The 19,072-nt window shown below is 40.8% G+C and overlaps 1 long non-coding RNA gene across 1 annotated transcript; it reads left to right on the forward strand.

Moving 5' to 3' along the window:
- Positions 1 to 1,047: 1,047 nt before the first annotated feature.
- Positions 1,048 to 17,011, forward strand: LOC138989506 (uncharacterized). The gene is made up of 3 exons (XR_011465802.1): positions 1,048 to 1,181; positions 12,968 to 13,066; positions 14,171 to 17,011. It is a non-coding gene; the product is annotated as an uncharacterized lncRNA (long non-coding RNA).
- Positions 17,012 to 19,072: the final 2,061 nt, after the last annotated feature.

Raw genomic sequence — 19,072 nt, forward strand, 5'->3', positions numbered from 1 at the left:
ACATATTTCCTTGCTGCTGCTGCTAAGTCATTTCAGTCGTGTCCAACTCTGTGCAACCCCTTGGTCGGCAGCCCACCAGGCTCCTCCGTCCCTGGGATTCTCCAGGCAAGATTACTGGAGTGGGTTGCCATTTCCCTCTCCAATGCATGCATGCATGCTAAGTCTCTTCAGTTGTGTCCGACTCTGTGCGACCTCATAGACGGCAGCCCACCAGGCTCCCCTGTCCATAGGATTCTCTAGGCAAGAACAGTGGAGTGGGTTGCCGTTTCCTTCAGGGCTTTTCAAATAATGTAGCTTGGCTCAGGTGTTGAATGAGCTCCTAAAAGGAGGTTTAACCCAGTACTCTTTCCTTGGAGACCTTCAGCGGCTATGAGTCTCACAGTGCACTGGACCTGGCATGATTTTACTGTCACCTGGCTGGATAGAGCTGCCACACTCCACCTGGCAACTCCTTTTAAATTTGGATTGAGTTTTGTGAGCCCTGAAGGCTATTTTGGATCCAACTGTAAGCTCCTGCCAGGACGGGGTTCTCTCTGCTTCCTTTGTAGTTTGCTCACACACCTCAGCTGTTACATATAGACTATAGTTTACATTTCTAACTCTACTATTAACTGCCGCTACCACTTGTATTGGCCAAAGCCAAAGAACTGAAATATTAAGAAGTGAATCTTGGGATTTCCCTGGCAGTCTGGTGGTTAAGACTCCGAGCTTCCACGGCAGGGGGCACGAGTTTGATCCCTGATTGGCGAACTAAAATCCTACCTGCTGAGCACAGTGGCCAAATAAAAAGAAAAAGAAAAAAAAAGAGGTGAGTTTTGTGAATGCTCTCTTCTCTTCACCAAGACTGCTCACTTGGCATGGAGTCTTTGATAAGGTTCCACTTTGAGTGCTGTGTTCTTGGCATCATCAGGGCCACACACACGTAGCCATCAATAGATCTTTAGCTCCTCCTAGATTCGGAGTACGTATTTCCTGCAGCTGTGTGGTCTCTTTGCTTCTCTTTCCTGCCACACCTGTTTTGATACAATCAACCACTTGCTCTAGGATCTAGGTGTGATCCCTGACCTGGCTTTGCTCTCTGAAGCAGTTTTAGAAAGAATCCTCCAGGCAACTTCGTGCAATAGCAACCACTAATCCCAAGAGGAAACAGAGGACACAGGAGAAAACGGAGATTTGCAGAGGTAAAGTTACTTATGATTCCAAGATTAAGAATGGGAAGTAGCCGGCTTCTGTTCTGACCAGCTGACATTCTCAGGATTGTAGGTAGGAGGCTGTAATGTGATCTACATGGTTACCAGTGTGGACTCAGATGTCAGGTTGCCTGGGGTTAAGTCCTGGCTGTATTAATTGTTGCTTCTGTGGTTTGAGGGGCAAGTCACATAATCTCTCTGTGTCTTGGCTTCCTCATCTGAAAAAAAAAATAGAGCAATTAATAGCCTTTACCTTTTCGGTTGTTCTAAAATTTTAATGAGTTGATACAATTGAAGCATGTAAGTCCTTGATAAATGTTAGTTATCATCATCATCATTGTCATCAGTGGAACTGAGTTTCTCAGATAGTAGAAGTCAGATAAAATGAGGCCCACAGCCGTTCGTCACTGACCACACGAATTTGTTACTTCCACAGTGTTTGTCAGTGTTCAGAGAACTTTCACATTTATTCTCCTGTGTGATTCCATCACTCTATTGGCTGGTGTAGTCAGTTATGCCATCTTCATTTTATGGAGATATTCAACTCTACTTAGTGAGAGTTATGTGCCAAGCATTTATGTGCCAGGCACCGTTACATTCTGTAAACTCAAAGATAGAAAGATAGCATGGTTCCTGCTCTAGGTCAGTAAGAGCTATCTTTGGGAGTGGATTTTGAGAGGCCTTTTCTTTTTCTACACTTTGTTTAAATTTATATGATAATAATATATTAATTTTGTGGTCAGAAAATTAAAAGATGTGGCATAGGGGATGTGTCTAATGGGGAGACAGGGGTGCAAATTACTAATTACAATACAGTTGTCACAGCAGAGGTGCAGATAAGGGTCAATGGACATATAGGACTTTCAGGAAGAAAGTCAGAGGAGTGGTATTTAATCAGGGAAAGGAGCTTTAGGAAGTTTGCAAGTAAATGATGGAGAAGGCAATGGCAACCCACTCCAGTACTCTTGCCTGGAAAATCCCATGGACGGAGGAGCCTGGTGGGCTGCAGTCCATGAGGTCGCTAAGAGTCGGACACGACTGAGCAACTTCACTTTCACTTTTCACTTTCATGCACTGGAGAAGGAAATGGCAACCCACTCCAGTACTCTTGCCTGGAGAATCCCAGGGACAGGGGAGCCTGGTGGGCTGCCATCTATGGGGTCACACAGAATCGGACACAACTGAAGCGACTTAGCAGCAGCAGCAGCAGCAGCAAGTAAACGAAGAGAGGAAGGTATTCAAGCAGAGGAAGCATGAATGACTGTGCTATAGCTTGAGGAAATTATGAACCATTCAGTGTTGCTTGACACAAAGTGAGCAGCAAATGATATAAATTAATGCGATTTACACAAGCGGGAGGAGTCAGATAAGGAAGGAATGTACTAGGACAGAGGTGTTCAGAATTTGCTCTGTAGGTGATGGATGTTGTGTTGAAGAATTTTGTGTTGGAGAGTAGCAGGATGAGAATTGTTGGTAGTGCGGGGCTTCCCAGGTTGCTCAGTGGTAAAGAATCTGCCTGCCAAGCAGGAGACGCAGGTTGGATCCCTGTGTTGGGAAGGTCCCCTGGAAGAGGAAATAGCAACTCACTCTAGTATTCTTACCTAGGAAATCCCATGGACAGAGAAGCCTGGTGGGCTACAGTCCATGGGGTCACAAAGAGTCAGACACGACTTAGTGACTAAATAGCAGCAGCAGCAACAGTTGGCAGTGTAGACAAGGGGGTGATTATATTCTAAAAGGCTAAAATTGTCAAATCAATACCAATATCAGAACTCAAGTCTTTTGACCCAAGTTTAGCATATTTTCCATTAAACCATGCTGACCCTTCTACAGAGCAGTTTATCAAAAGTCCCACTCTATTGATTTGCTAGTGTGAATTTAAATTCTGAACTAAGAGAATGGGAAAAGATTTCATATAATCACTAAACAACTTAACCCTGTCTTTCCTCTCTTTGGGGAGACATGCCTATTAGAAGATAATTTTCTCTTGAATTCCATCTCGTCATTTGACAATGAAAAGAGCTATGAAATTTGGAAAAGAGCTCCAATTCATTCATTCTTCAGATATGCACAGAGCACAGATTCTACCAAGCAATTTGTTCTAGTGCATATATCCTTTATAAATTCATGTAATTTTTAGTCTAAATTTAATTTTCTTTGATACAGTGTAGTCCCACTTCTCCTTTCATAAGATATATAAAGTCCAAAGATGTATGGACAGCAGCCTTTCACAGGAAAAGCCTGCCTTCTCCGTGTGACTATAACTACCCTCAGTGTGTGCAACACTCTTTGCTTCTACACCCCTGTCCCCAACAGAGGGCCTCAGTCAGCCTAATGCACAACAATCTGGTCATCACAGATTCTTCCATTTGGGGCGACAATGCTTTTGCTTCTGATGCTCTCTACCCAGGGCTCCTGCTGTCTGGCAGGAGAGAAAGGAAAATACACTATTACCTACACTACACTACACTATTAGCGCCCTCTCTCGGCTTTTCCTACCTAAAGCACTATCCTGTCAATTTGCAGGACTTTATTAGTATTCCAAGGGCTTCCCTGTTGGCTCAGATGGTAAAGAATCTCCCTACAGTGTAGGAGATCCGGGTTTGATCCCTGGGTCGGAAAGATCCCCTGGAGAAGGGAAAGGCTACCCACTCCAGTATTCTTGCCTGGAGAATTCCATGGACAGAGGAGCCTGGTGGGCTACAGTCCATAGGGTTGCAAAGAGTAGGACATGACTTAGTGGCTAACACTTTCACTAATTTTATTAGAATACCAAGGGTTTTCTGAGCTCCCCAAATCCTCGTGGTTAGTATGATCCTATGTTACCAGCAGAGATTTAGTCTGAATTCATCCTAGGGATGTTATCGTCGTTCTGGCAAAATTCATGTCATTGAGTGTTTCTTTGCCATCTGTGTTCTACTTCCTGCTTGTTGGAACAAGAAGTGCTAAACTATTCTCTCTCATCAGTGACAACACCCACTTCTGGGGTTAAGTTCAATCTTTTAAACTATAACCAGAAGCATGGTCTTTTACTCATATACTCATTCATTTATCCATGTTTTGACTGCTTGTTTAATGCCAGCCACTGGCAGCCTTAAGTAACTACTTGAGGCACAGTGCTGGACAAAACAGAAAGATCCTTCCATCATGAATCTTCTGACCTAGTGACCCTGATGAGGGGTGGTATTAAAAGTGAAGAACAGATTATTAATTGAGAATGGGAGGAAATGGAAGCATTTACATTTGCCATCATTGTAACTGATGCATTTTAAGTAAAAAGTTTAAACAAATTTTAATTGTTACAGATGAGCATGGATTGCTATTTTCAATTTTATTAGAGGGAAAGCAATATACTGTCTCTTAACATATTGCAGGAGAGTCCATGAGAATGGGGCTATTTGTTTAAAAGATAACTTTTTCCTTAAAAAACTAAATATGGTCCATATGATCCAGCAATCCTACTTCTGGGTATATGCTGTTGTTCAGTTGCCCAGTTGTGTCTGACTCTTTGCGACTCCATGGACTGTAGCATACCATGCCTTCCTGTCCCTTACCATCTCCCAAAGTTTGCCCAAGTTCATGTCCATTGCATTGGAGATGCCATCCAGCCATCTCATCCTCTGATGTCCTCTGTTCCTGCTGTCTTCAATCTTTCCCAGCATCAGGGACTTTTCCAATGAGTTAGCTGTTTGCATTAGATGACCAAAATACTGAAGTTTCAGCTTCAGTATCAGTCCTTCCAACAAGAATTCAGGGTTGATTTCCCTTAAGATTGACTGGTGTGATCTCCTTTTTGTCCAAGAGACTCTCAGGCGTCTTCTCCAGCACCACAGTTCAAAGGCATCGATTCTTCAGTGCTCCGCCTTCTTTACAGTCCAGCTCTGACAACTGTGCATGACCACTGGGAGACCATAGTCTTCTTGACTATATGGACCTTTGTCAGCAGAGTGATGTCTCTGCTTTTCAACACACTGTCAGGTTTGTCATCGCTTTCCTGCCAAGAAGCAAACATCTTCTGATTTCATGGCTACAGTCACCATCCGCAGTGATTTTAGAGCCTGAGAAGAGGAAATCTGTCACTACTTCCACCTTTTCCCCTTCTATTTGCCATGAAGTAATGGGGCCAGATGCCATGATCTTAGTTTTTTTAACATTTAGTTTTAAGCCAGCTCTTACATTCTCCTCCTTCACCGTCATCAAGAGGCTCTTAAGTTCCTTGCTTTCTGCCATTAAAGTGGTATCATCCGCATATCTGAGGTTGTTGATGTTTCTCCCACCTTATCTCAATTTTAGCTTGTAACTCATTCAGACTGGCATTTCTCACAATGAGCTCAGCATATAGAATAAACAAACAGGGTGACAGCAGACAGCCCTGCTGTACTCCTTTCTCAATCTTGAACCAATCAGTTGTTCCATACAGGATTCTAACTGTTGCTTCTTTACCTACATACAGGTTTCTCAGGAGACAGGTAAGATGGTCTGGTATTCCCATCTCTTTAAGAATTTTCCAGTTTGTTGTGATCCACACAAAGGCTTTACTGTAGTCAATGAAGCAGAAGTAGATACTTTTTGGAATTCCCTAGCTTTCTCTATGATCCAGTGAATGTTGGCAGTTTAATCTCTGGTTGCTCTTCCTCTCTAAACCCAGCTTGGACATCTAGAAGTTCTTGGTTCTCATAATGCTGAAGCCTAGCATGCAAGATTTTAAGCATTGCCTTAGTAGCATGGGAGATGAGTGCAATTGTCTGATGGTTAGCACATCCTTTAGTACTACCCTTCTTGGGAATTGGTGTAGGATGATCTGAAGGTCATCCTTGATGCCCTCTTCTCCTGCTGTCTTCAATCTTTCCCAGCATCAGGGACTTTTCCAATGAGTCAGCTGTTTGCATTAGATGACCAAAATACTGAAGTTGCAGCTTCAGTATCAGTCCTTCCAAGAAGTGGGATGACCATTAGAGTACTATCTTTCTTGGGAAACTCCCAAGTCCTGTGGCCACTGCTGGATCTTCCAGATTTGCTGACATATTGAATGCAACATCTTGATGGCATCATCCTTTAGGGTTTTGAATAGTTCTACTGGAATTCTATCACATCCGCTAGCTTTATTAACAGCAGTCCTTCCTAAGGCCCACTTGACTTCACTCTCCAGAATGTCTGGCTCTGGGTGGCTGACCACACCATCATAGTAATCTGGTTAATTAAGATATTTTTTGTACAGTTCTTTTGTACAATTCTTCCATGTATTCTTTCCAACCCTTCTTGATCTCTTCAGCATCTACTAGGTCTCTACCATTTATGTCCTTTATTGCACGCATCTTTGGGTAAATCTTTGAAATCTCCCATTTTCCTGAAGAGATCTCTAGTCTTTTCCCTTCTGTTGTTTTCTTCTAGTTTTATACACTGTTCATTGAAGAAGGCCTTCTTGTCTCTCCGTGCTCTTATTTGGAAATCTGCATTTAGTTGTATATACCTTTCTCTTTCTCCCTTGCTTTTCACTTCTCTTCTTTCTTTAGCTATATGTAAGCCTCCTCAGAGGGAAGGGCTTCCCTGATAGCTCAGTTGGTAAAGAATCTGCCTGTAATGCAGGAGACCCTGGTTTGATTCCTGTGTTGGGAAGATCCACTGGAGAAGGGAAAGGCTACCCACTCCAGTATTGTGGCCTGGAGAATTCCATGGACTGTATAGTCCATGGGGTTGCAAAGAGTCGGACACGACTGAGTGACTTTCACTTTTAGATAACCACTTTGCCTTCTTACTTTTCTTTTTCTTTGGGATGGTTTTATTTGCTGCCTCCTGTACAATATTACGAACTTCCATCCATAGTCCTTCAGGCACACTGCTTACAAGTTCTAACCCCTTGAATCTATTCATTACCTCTACTGCAAATTCATAGGGGATTTGATTTATGGCATACCTGGCTGGCCTAGTGGTTTTCCCTGCTTTCTTTAGTTGAAGCCTGTATTTTGCTATGAGATGCTGATGATCAGAGCCACAGTCAGCTTTAGGTCTTGTTTTTGCTGACTGTATAAAGCTTCTCCATCTTCAGCTACAAGAACGTAATCAATTGGATTTTGGTATTGACCATTTGGTGATGCCCATGTGTGAATTTGTCTCTGGTGTTGTTGAAAAAGGGTATTTGCTATGACCAATACATTCTCTTGGCAGAATTCAGTTAGCCTTTGTCCTGTTTCATTTTGTTCTCTGAGGCCAAACTTGCCTGTTACTCCAGGTATCTCTTGACTTCCTACTTTTGCATTCCAATCCCCAATGATGAATAGGACATCTTTTTTTGGTGTTAGTTCTAGGAGGTCTTCTAGTTCTTCATTGACCTGATCAACTTCAGCTTCTTCAGCATCAGTGGCAGGGGCATAGACTTGAATTTCTGTGATGTTGAACAGTTTGCCTTGGAAATGAACCAAGATCATTCTGTCATTTTTGAGATTGCATCTGAGTATTTCATTTCAGACTCTTTTGTTGATTATAATGGTTACTCCATTTCTTCCATGGGATTCTTGCCTACAGTAGTAGATATAATAGTCATCTAAATTAAATTTGCCCATTCCTGTCCATTTTAGTTCACTGATTCCTAAGATGTCGAAGTTTATTCTTACCATCTCCTGCTTGATCATGTCCAGTTTACCTTGATTCCTAGACCTAACATTCCAGGTTCCTATGCAATACTGTTCTTTGCAGCATCGGATTTTACTTTCATCACCAGACACATTCACAACTGAGCATCATTTCCGCTTTGGCCCAGCTGCTTCTTTCTTTCTGGGGCTGTTAGGAGTTCTCCTCTGCTCTTTCCAAGTAGCATATTGGACACCTTCAGACCTGAGAACTCATTTTTCAGTGTCATATCTTTCTGTCCTTTTATACAGTTCATGAGATTCTCACGACAAGTATACTGGGGTGGTTTGCCATTCCATCCTTCAATGGATCACATTTTGTCAGAACTCTCCGCTATGACCCATCCGTCTTGGGTGGCCCTACACAACATGGCTTATAGCTTCATCAAGTTACGAAGCCCCTGCTCCATGACAATGCAGTGATCCATGAAGGGGATATATTCCAGAAGAATCAGAAGCAGGATCTTGAAGAGATATTGGCACCTCTGTTTGTGACAGCATTATACAACTGCCAAGAGGTGGAAGCAGTCCACCATTCATCTGTAGACAGATGAATGAATAAAGAAAATGTGATATAAACATTCAGTGGGACTTCCCTGGTGGTCCAGTGGCTGAGAGTCCACCTGCTGATGCGGAGATCATGGGTTCGATCCTTGCTCTGGGAAGATTCCACATACTTTGGGACAACTAAGCCTGGGGTGCCACAACTACCGAGTCAGTGCACCCTTGAACCTGTGCTCTACAGCAAGAGAAGGCACTGAAATAAGAAGCATGCACCACAGCAAAAAGTAGCCCTGCTTTCTGGAACTGGAGAAAGCCCTCGCATAGCAATGAAGACCCAGCACAGCCAAAATTAAGTAAATAAATAAATAAAAATTTTAAAAAGATCCTGCTTCTATCCTCCCAAATACATTAAAGAAAATACCATACAATGGGATATTATTCAGCCTTAAGAAAGAAGGAAATCCCATCATATGCTACAACGTGGACAAACTTTGAGGATATTATATTGAGTGAAATAAGCCAGTCACAAAAGGACAAATACTGTATGATTTCCCTTATATGAGACATCTAGAACAGTCAAAGTCATGGAAACAGAAAGTAAAATGCTGGTTGCCAGGGACTGAGGGGAAGGAGAAATGAGTTGTTTGATGGCTAAAGAATTTCAGTTTTACAAGATAAAACAATTTTAGAGATCCATTACAGAATAATGTGATCATGGTTAACATATTGAACCGTACACTTAAAAATAGTTGACGGAAAGTTTTATATTATGTCAGTTTTTTGCCACAATTAAAAATTTAAAGAAGTAATTTTTAAAAGTTAACATGGTTACCATGGAAACAACTATGGGTATGATAGAAGGAGTGGTGAGTTGGGGTCAGTTAGAAGACTAAAGTTATAGACCTAGCCCTGCCGGTTCCTAGCTGTGTGACTGTGACCTTGGACTTGCATTTAACCTCTAAGTCACAGTGTCCTCCCTGATAAAATGGAGATCATGTCACTACTTCAAAGAGTTTTGCAGGTGATCATCTTACAATTTTTAAAATTGCACTATTTAATTTTCAGTGTTTATAAAAAGATGAGTTTTTCAAAAAACTCAAAGGAAAAAAAAGTTCTGCAGGGTTAAGTGAGACAGTGAGATGATGTCTGTGCAAGCTGGCAGGCCTAAAGCACGGCTAGTTGGTGTGATGATGGGTTTCTCTATTATCTGGCTTCCCCACTGTGGCATCTGGCCATCCCTGGACTTGGAAGGATGTTGGGGCACTGTGTGAGATAACTGAGCATCTCTCTTCCATTTGTCCTGCTATTTTCTTCAAATTCAAGATTACAGATTTTAAAAGTAGAGTGCCTAACCTGGTTGCTGTTCCTGTTACCAGCAACCGTTTTTTTTTCCTGGCTGCACCAGGAAAAATCTTTGTTCCCCAATCAGGGATTGAACCTGCACTCTCTGCAGAGGAAACACAGAGTCTTAACCACTGGAACACCAGGGAAGTCACTCAACAACTGTTCTTACTGACTTCTCTCCAGGCAAGTTCTACCTGCCTCGCTTTTGTTATTTTAGTTAATCCAATCATCGAGTTGGAGAGATTAAATACAAGCATGAGGAAACAGAATTGCAATGCAAGATAGTGGGATAACTCCTAAGACTCTTAGAGTAGCTAGGACCCCTTCTTTGGGGAATGGAAGGAAGGGTTGGCATTTCTGGTGGGAGGAAACCTCATGAACAAAGTTTGGAGATAAAAATAGATGAGAAAAGTTTAAGGGACAAAGAGGATACAAGTATGCTTGAATTAATGAGCTTGAATGATGAGAAAGAGTTATAGATAATGGGAGAGACTTCAGTAGAAGCTGAGGGTATTGGATTTTGTGCAGTGACCAGTTTAGTCATTTCAGTTTGAGAGTGGAAGTTTGATCTGTTTAGTGTGGGTTTTAGACTAAAATTATTGTTGGACCTAATGCAATTACAATAAAATCTCGATAAGCTATTTAGGAGAGCTACAACATGATTCCGAAATTCAACTATGTAAGTTATCAGGTGAGAATAAGGAAGAAAAAGACTTAAAAGTCTAAGGAAAATGGACTTGTCATGACAATAAATGATGGTGGGAAAATTGGTTATTTATAAAAAATCAATTTAGGTTCTTACTTTATACCATATGCCAAAATTAATTCAAGTTCAATTAAAGGATATAGTAGGAGAGAGAAACAAAAATTAGAAGATAATGTTGATAAATGTCTACTTTCTGAATGAGAAAGGATATTTTGGACATCAGAATCTCTTGTATGCTGCTGGTGAGATTGTAAATTGGTACACACATTTAGGAAAGCAGTATGCCCCTATCTTGTTGAAGTTGAAGAGGACATACCCTTTGACCTGATGCCTCTTCTAGATATGCACACTGGAGAAACCACAGTACACAAGGAGATGTGCCCAGGAATGTTCACAGCACCGCTGTACAAGATATAAAATGCTGGGAAACAGTCCAAACATCACAAAATAAGAGGAATAAATGGCAGAACATTTGTAAGCAGAATGCTATATAGCAGGGAAAGTGAATGACCCAAAGCATCTCTATCAACGTGGTTAATATCATGTTGAGTGGATAATTATGTTACAGAAGATAATGTACAGTATAATACTAATTATATGCAATCCTAAAATATGAAAACTAAAGAGCCTCTGTGAAAGAGGAGAGTGAAAAGGCTGGTTTAAAACTCAACATTCAAAAAACTAAGATCATGGCATCTGGTCCCATCACTGCATGGCAAATAGATGGGGAAACAATGGAAACAGTGACAGACTGTATTTTCTGGGGCTCCAAAATCACTACAGATAGTGACTGCAGCCATGAAATTAAAAGATGGTTGCTCCTTGGAAGAAAAGCTATGACCAACCTAGATAGCATATTAAAAAGCAGAGACATTACTTTGCCAACCAAGGTCCATCTAATCAAAGCTATGGTTTTTCCATAGTATGGTTTTCCAGTAGTAATGTATGGATGTGAGAGTTGTACCATAAAAAAGCTGAGCGCTGAAGAATTGATGGTTTTGAACTTGGTGTTGGATAAGACTCTTGAGAATCTCTTGGACTGCAAGGAGATTAATCCTAAATCAATCCTAAAGGAAATCAGTCTTGGATATTCATTGAAAGGACTGATGCTGAAGCTGAAGCTCCAATACTTTGGCCACCTGATGTGAAGAACTGACTCATTGGAAAAGACTCTGATGCTGGGAAAGATTGAAGGCGGGAAGAGAAGGGGACAACAGAGGATGAGATGGCTGGATAGCATCACTGACTCGATGGACATGAGTTTGAGCAAGCTCCGGGAGTTGGTGATGGACAGGGAAGCCTGGTGTGCTGCAGTCCATGGGGTTGCAAAGAGTTGGACACGTCTGAGTGACTGAACTGAATCGAAAATATGAAAAAATACTACATGATGTTTAGGGACATTTACTTAAATATGACATCATGAGAATAAAAGCCCCCCAGATTCAGGGTCATGGTAACCTCTGAAAAGAAAGGACATGATGGGAGACCATTACATAAGAGACTACCACCATAATTTTTTTTTTTTTGACCAAGTCATGAGGCATGTAGGATTTCAGTTCCCTGACCAGGAATTGAACCTGGACCCTCAGCAGTGAAAGCCTGGAGTCCTAACAACTGGACCACTGTTTAAGGGAATTCCCTAAAATGTTTTATTAAATAAAAGGTAAGATGATGCCTATTCTTTATAAAAATTAAAACAATATTTCAATATATAATTTAACCTTTACCATCTTCCTCTGAGCCATGCCCTCAAATATTCATTGTTAATAGTTCCAGGTATATTCTTCCAGATCTTTTCTAGATATCTATATATCTATTTATATATCAGGTTTCTCCTAATATAAATGGGGGACTACCTTATCTACAATTTTATGATTCTTGCTTTTTTCACTTACTGCCATAGACACCTTACCACATGAGTGCATATACATCTCCTTTATATTTAATAGCTACATAGTATTCCATAGTATGAATGTACCATAATTTATTTTACTGTCCCTCAACTGATACATATTTACGTTGTTTATATTTTTTTGTTATTAAAATTCTGCAATGAGTATCCCTGTAAACCTCAGGAGTGTTTTTGTTTGAATTATTTCCAGAGGGAGGAATTTTTAAGGCAAAGACTTTCTAAGAATTTATGCTTAGCAATGAAGGAAATCCCAAAGGAAACCTGGTATTTTCCTGTATGTAAATCAATATGTAAAAAATTCATATAAGTAGATCATAAAAGCATTAAAACTGTAATAGAAAAACAAGCAATGAACACTAACAAACAATTTGCAGGAAAATAAATATAAATGACTACTAAATATGGAAAATATTTTAACTATTCTAGCTCTATAATTAAAGAGATGAAAGTTATAATTAGTTTCAAATTTGGGACCTATCAACTCAGACAAGATAAGAAAGGGAGTAATAGTTTTGGCAATGTGGCAGAACTTAATCAAGTACTTAACGAATACTCTTCTCCCCAGACCATTAATTCCACTATTATAAATTTAATTTGAGGAAAAACAAAATCAAAGATGTCATAAGCAGATAGTCATTGCATGTGTCTTGGGGTAATGGCTTCTTTTCTTTTTTTTCTTTCTCAGCACACATGGAGACAACAGAAAGCCTCATCGCTTATTTTGTGCAACAATCCTCTGATTTCCGGACCACCGTTGACAGGACCAGACGTGGGGAGGACCTAGGTTGGACCAGAGTCCCCACCCCAGGGAGTCTAGCCTAACTTCTGGATACTGTCTTAAATGGAGACAATGAAAGCGTGAGACCTAGATCTGCCATTTTGCACCATGTAGCCTGGTCTTCGAAGAAAGTGCCTCTTTAATGAGAGAAAAACAATAGAGTACAATCACAGCAAGGGACAGAGATAAAAAAAGACCTCAGGCTTTCCAGTCCTGCTGCTAGTCCCTGTCGGCTGAGGCTATATGTCCCCGCCCAGAATTTTAATAACAATTCATCCCTTTTCACACTGGCTAAATCCCTGATAAGGCTCCTGCTGCTCTTTTATTATTATTATTTATTTGTATTGAAGTATACACTTTGCTGTACAGTAAAGTGTATCAGTTATACGTATACATATATCTACTCTTGTATTTTAAAAAGATTTATTTATTGATTTTATTTTTTGACTGCGGTGGGTCTTCGTTGCTGCATGCGGGCTTTCTCTACCTGTGGCAGAAAAGCAGAGACTACTCACTAGCTGCAGCACACGAGCTTCTCATTGCGGTGGCTTCTCTTATTGTGGAGCATGGGCCCTAGAGAGCTGGCTCAGCAGTTGTGGTGCATGGGCTTAGTTGCTCCGCTGCATGTGGGATCCTCCCAGACCAGGGATTGCATTGGTGTCCCTTGCATGGCAAGGTGAATTCTTAACCAGTGGACCACCATGGAAGCCCATGTCCACTCTTCTTTAGATTTCCCTCCCATTTAGGTCACCACAGAGCGTTGAACAGAGTTCCCTATGTTATATAGTAAGTTTTCACTAGTTATCTGTTTTATACATAGCACTATGTATACATCATCGAGAAGGCAATGGCACCCCACTCCAGTACTGTTGCCTGGAAAATCCCATGGATGGAGGAGCCTGGTAGGCTGCAGTCCATGGGGTCGCTAAGAGTCAGACGCAACTGAGCGACTTCACTTTCACTTTCCACTTTCATGCATTGCCTGGAGAATCCCAGGGACGGGGGAGCCTGGTGGGCTGCCGTCTATGGGGTCTCACAGAGTCGGACACGACTGAATCGACTTAGCATGTATACGTCAATCTTAATCTCCCAATTCATCCCACCCTCCAGGCCCCTGCTGCTCTGACTCAAGAGAGAGAACCTAGATTCTACCTTGTTCTGCAATATCCCAGCACACAGAGAGTGAAGGGAAATGAGTATCCTAATTCCTAACTCTGAAGGTGGACTGGGGAAGAGGAGAAGGAATGGAAGGAAGAATTCAACATCAGTTGAGCACTTATTAATCAAATGAAAATAATTTATGTGACTCATTTGGATATTTCCTGGCTATAGCAAAGAATACTTTAAACAAACAACCAAACAAATAAAACGCTGAGCCAGCAATGAATGAGAGCTCTGAGCGTCACAATGTTTAGCTTATATACCACACCCTCTTTTTCCTTTATTTATTTTTTTCCATTTGCCTTTCCTGGTCACAAGGTTTTACACTGGACTCAGATGGGAGAAGGCAATGGCACCCCACTCCAGTACTGTTGTCTGGAAAATCCCATGGATGGAGGAGCCTGGTGGGCTACAATCCATGGGGTCGCTAAGAGTCAGACGCAACAGAGCGACTTCACTTTCACTTTCCACTTTCATACATTGGAGAAGGAAATGGCAACCCACTCCAGTGTTCTTGCCTGGAGAATCCCAGGGACGGAGAAGCCTGGTAGGCTGCAGTCCATGGGGTCGCACAGAGTCAGATACAACTGAAGCAACTTAGCAGCAGCAGCAGATGGTAAAGAATCTGCCTCCAGTGAAGGAGACCTGGGTTTGGTCCCTGAGTCGGGAAGATCCCCTGAAGAAGGAAATGACACCCACTTCCAGTATTCTTGCCTGGGAAATCCCATGGACAGTGCAGCCTGTCCATGGTGGGCTACAGTCCATGGGGTTGCAGACAATCCAACAAGTTTGAGTGACTAAAACTTCCCTTTTCACTTCACTGGGCTCCCATAATAATTAACTCTTGATCATAACTTCCTGTAATACACTAGAGTAATATTACTAACTATATCTTATTCATATTTGAATTTCCTTTGAGCACAGAGTAGTTACTTAAATATTTGGAATGAATGCACAAAGGAATGATTAAATAAAATGATAGAAATTTGGTTAGGAACGTTCTCTGATATTAAGTGTTTGAAAGGCTTATTGAAAATGTACTGACTTTGATGATGATAATGATTTCTCTTGAAGCTAAGCATTTGCTCCCATCTGCTTCCAAAGCCAGTGACTTTTAGTTAAGTTTAACTTTTCCTCTCTAAAGGTCAACACAGCTGGAATTTTATATTTTGAATGAGTCTCTTCCAATGCTTGTTCTTCAAAAATACTTTTTCATAAATAGTTTGTTCCAGTTGCCAACTGATTTGTTAAGCGGGTCACTAACCATCCAAATCTGAGAATATAAGCTTTACTGACTTTGAAACCCATCAGACAGAACGTTTTTAAATATTAGAGGTGGCTGCTGCCATTGTCCCTGTTTCAAAGCTCTTTAAGACTAAGATCTCCAAAGCAGATCTCTTCAATAAGAAGGTTGATTTGGAGCCACACTGCAACCTAACTCCACCAGCAAAGTGCACTTCTCACCAAAGACAGAATGGGGCTTCTTTGTTGTTTTGGAAAAAGGCTTGACTATCAAGGGAAATGAGTGAGAAAGTTTTCATGTTTTCTATATATTCTATAAAGCACTATATACAAACCAGATTGTATAGACCATTTCCTAGGGGAGACAGGCAGTAAAACAATGAATTTCAATGCCTGTCTTCTAGTCTTTTTTTTTTTTTTCTGTCTTCTAGTCTTAACTCCTGCCCAAATTCTGACACTTACTAGTTGCATGATTTTTGAAAAGTAACTAAACGTTTCTGTGCCTTAATTTCTGTCTCTGTAGAATAGGATAAAAGTACTTGCATTAACAGGTTATTTTAAGAATTAAGAGAATACATGTAAAACGTCTGCTGTAATTCCTCGCTTATAGAGTGGGAGTTCACATTGATGATGATGATGGAAGACTTGATCCATTGTTTATACCATTTTTTTTTTTCTATATGACATTGTATAGGATATTTGATCTCTGTGTCTTATTAGTCTTTCCTTCTGTAAGATGGAGAAAATAGTAGCCTTGTATTCAATTACTTGGCCATATCATTAGCAAACAAGGATTTAAAAATAGAGGTAACTTGGTACAGTGTGAAAAGGCCTGGGCCCTGGAAGAACTGTATACAAATTGTGGTTCTACTAGTTACTAGCTATGTGGAACTGGACAACTTCCCCATCTCATCTTTCCATATTTATAAAAAATGTCCATATTTATAAAATGGAAATAATATACATCTACAGAGATAGGATTCAAATTAAGTAGTGCACAGGAAAGTGAGCTAAATTGCTATGCATGTGTTTGCAGTTATCATTACCAATACCATACAAGATTGATTATATTGTCCTTATTGTTGTTTTGATAACAGTGTATTCAGATTTAAGTTCTCACCCTCTTGGTTGTCTTGCCCATTGACAACATTTTAGCAGTGATTTACCTCCTGTTCATAGGTTTTACCCAATTTTATTGATCTCTGAGAAGTAATGCTTGCTCTCTACGATAGGTAAGAATTCTGGATGCAACATTCAAACATAGGCTACACTTTCTAAAATATGGTCTGGTGTCTTAAGTGATACAGTAAAAATAACCTACTGAAAAGCAGCAGTTTGCTAAGAATAAAGCTTATTTTCGTGTTTGGTAGGTCACTGCACTTTCTCCTCAGGTAGATGTATTCTAAGGAAACTTAACTCTGTAGGTGTAATTCTTAAAGATATCTGCTTTGAATTTTAGAAATAAAACCCAACAAATAAATTTGATTTGGTAAATTACATTATGAAAGAATTTCTGGCAAGTTCACTTTAAATAATTTTCTCTCATGCATCGGATCAGAGTTCACCTAAAGATTTCATCCCATAGAAAACCCAAGATTCAGGGCCTAAAGAGTAAATTGAGGCTTGGAGAGGTTAAATAACTTGGCCTTGCATTATTAGTCAGGATTCTTTTGGGTGTAAGTTATAGAAATTCAATATCAAAGTAGCTTAAACAAGATAGACTTCATTGAATCACACAACAGAAATTAGTTTCTGACATAGCTGAATTCAGCAGCTCCAATCAGGTGGTTAAAACTCAGCATTTGCCAGTGTTTTCCCCATAGTACTGGCTCCTTCCAGGCTGGAGGAGAGGAACGGAGATGGTCAGAAGTAGCTCCAACTTACATCATTTCTATGGTTTATGATCCAAAAGAAAGAGAGGCATCGCTCTCAGTTTTCACAGAGCAAATCTTGTGGAAGATCCAGGTGATCCCCTTGGGTTGTGTACCCATCTCTCATGGTTAACAGTTCCACCAAGACCACATGAAGTGAGGAGTGTCATCCTCAAAGGAAAAGTGGGTTTGGATGGGAAGCCAATATCCACCACACCAAGGCTAGGCTATTGCTAGAAACAGGCCTAGGACCTCAGTCTTAGTGCTGTTCTGAAGGTTACAAGGAGAAAGAAACTAGGTAAGCTTAGAGCAAAATAGTTTACACCTCTTTTAAAGGTATATAAATTAGAAATGAACATAAAGCTCTGAAATGATGTTAAATCAAATGATCATTTTTTATTACTTTCAAAAGTATGCAGATATTGTACAATGCAAATCCCTGTTATTGCTAATGAATGCTGCCAAACGCACATGATAATTTAGTGTGGAAATGGATTGAAAAGCATGTGGCTCATTTCCTTGCTCCTTGTTTTCTTTTTATCACAGAAGGGCATTTCAGAATATAATTTTAGCGGAGAAAAAAGACAAAACCTCTTAAAGGACGATTTTTAAATGGACAAAAAGTATTGAAATGTGAAGACAGTGGATGATTATGGTAATGACTAGTATTTATTGAACAGTTAACATGTGTCAGGCACTATAGTAAGTGCACTCATGAATGCATGCTAAGTCACTTTAGTTGTGGTCTGACTCTTTGCCATCCTATGGACTATAGCCTACCAGGCTTCTCTGTCCCTGGAATTCTCCAGGCAAGAATACTGTAGTGGGTTGCCATGCCCTCCTCCAGAGGATCTTCCCAACCCAGGGATCGAATCCATGATTCTTAAGTGTCCTGCATTGGCAGCCGGGTTCTTTACAATAGTGACGCCTGGGAAGCCCATAGTAGGTGCATCGTTGTTCAGTCCCTCAATTGTGTCTGACTCTTTAAGACCCTGTAGACTGCAGCACACCAGGGTTCCCTGTCCTTTATCATCTCCAAGTTTGCTCAAACTCATGTCCACTGAGTCAGTAATGCCATCCAACCATCTCATCCTCTGTTGCCCCCTTCTCCTTTCAATCTTTTCCAGCACCAGGGTCTTTTCCAATGAGTCAGCTCTTTGCACCTGGTGGCCAAAGTATTGGAGCTTCAGCATCAGACCTTCCAATGAATATTTAGGGTTGATTTCCTTTAGGATTGACTGGTCTGATCTTGCAGTCCAAGGGACTTTCAAGAGTCTTCTCCAACACCACAGCTCGAAAGCATCAATTATTTGGCACTCAACCTTCTTTATGGTCCAACTCTCACATCCATACATGAATGACTACTGGAAAAGTCATAGCTTTGACTATATGGATCTTTGTTGGCAAAGTGATATCTCTGTTTTTTAATACACTGTCTAGGATTGTCATAGATTTTCTTCCAAGGAGCAAGCGTCTTTTAATTTCAAGGCTATAGTCACCATCCACAGTGATTTTGGAGCCCAAGAAAATAAAGTCTCTCACTGTTTCCATTGTTTCTCCATCTATTTGCCATGAAGTGATGGGACCGGATGCCATGATCTTTGTTTTTTGAAAAGTGAACATGAAAGTCACTCAGTCGTGTCCAGCTCTTCGTAACCCCATGGACTATACAGTCCGTGGAATTCTCCCGGCCAGAATACTGGAGTAGGTAGCCTTTCCCATCTCCCGGGGATCTTCC

Source organism: Bos mutus, chromosome 10 (genome assembly GCF_027580195.1).
Source record: "Bos mutus isolate GX-2022 chromosome 10, NWIPB_WYAK_1.1, whole genome shotgun sequence".
Taxonomy (NCBI): Eukaryota; Metazoa; Chordata; class Mammalia; order Artiodactyla; family Bovidae; genus Bos; species Bos mutus.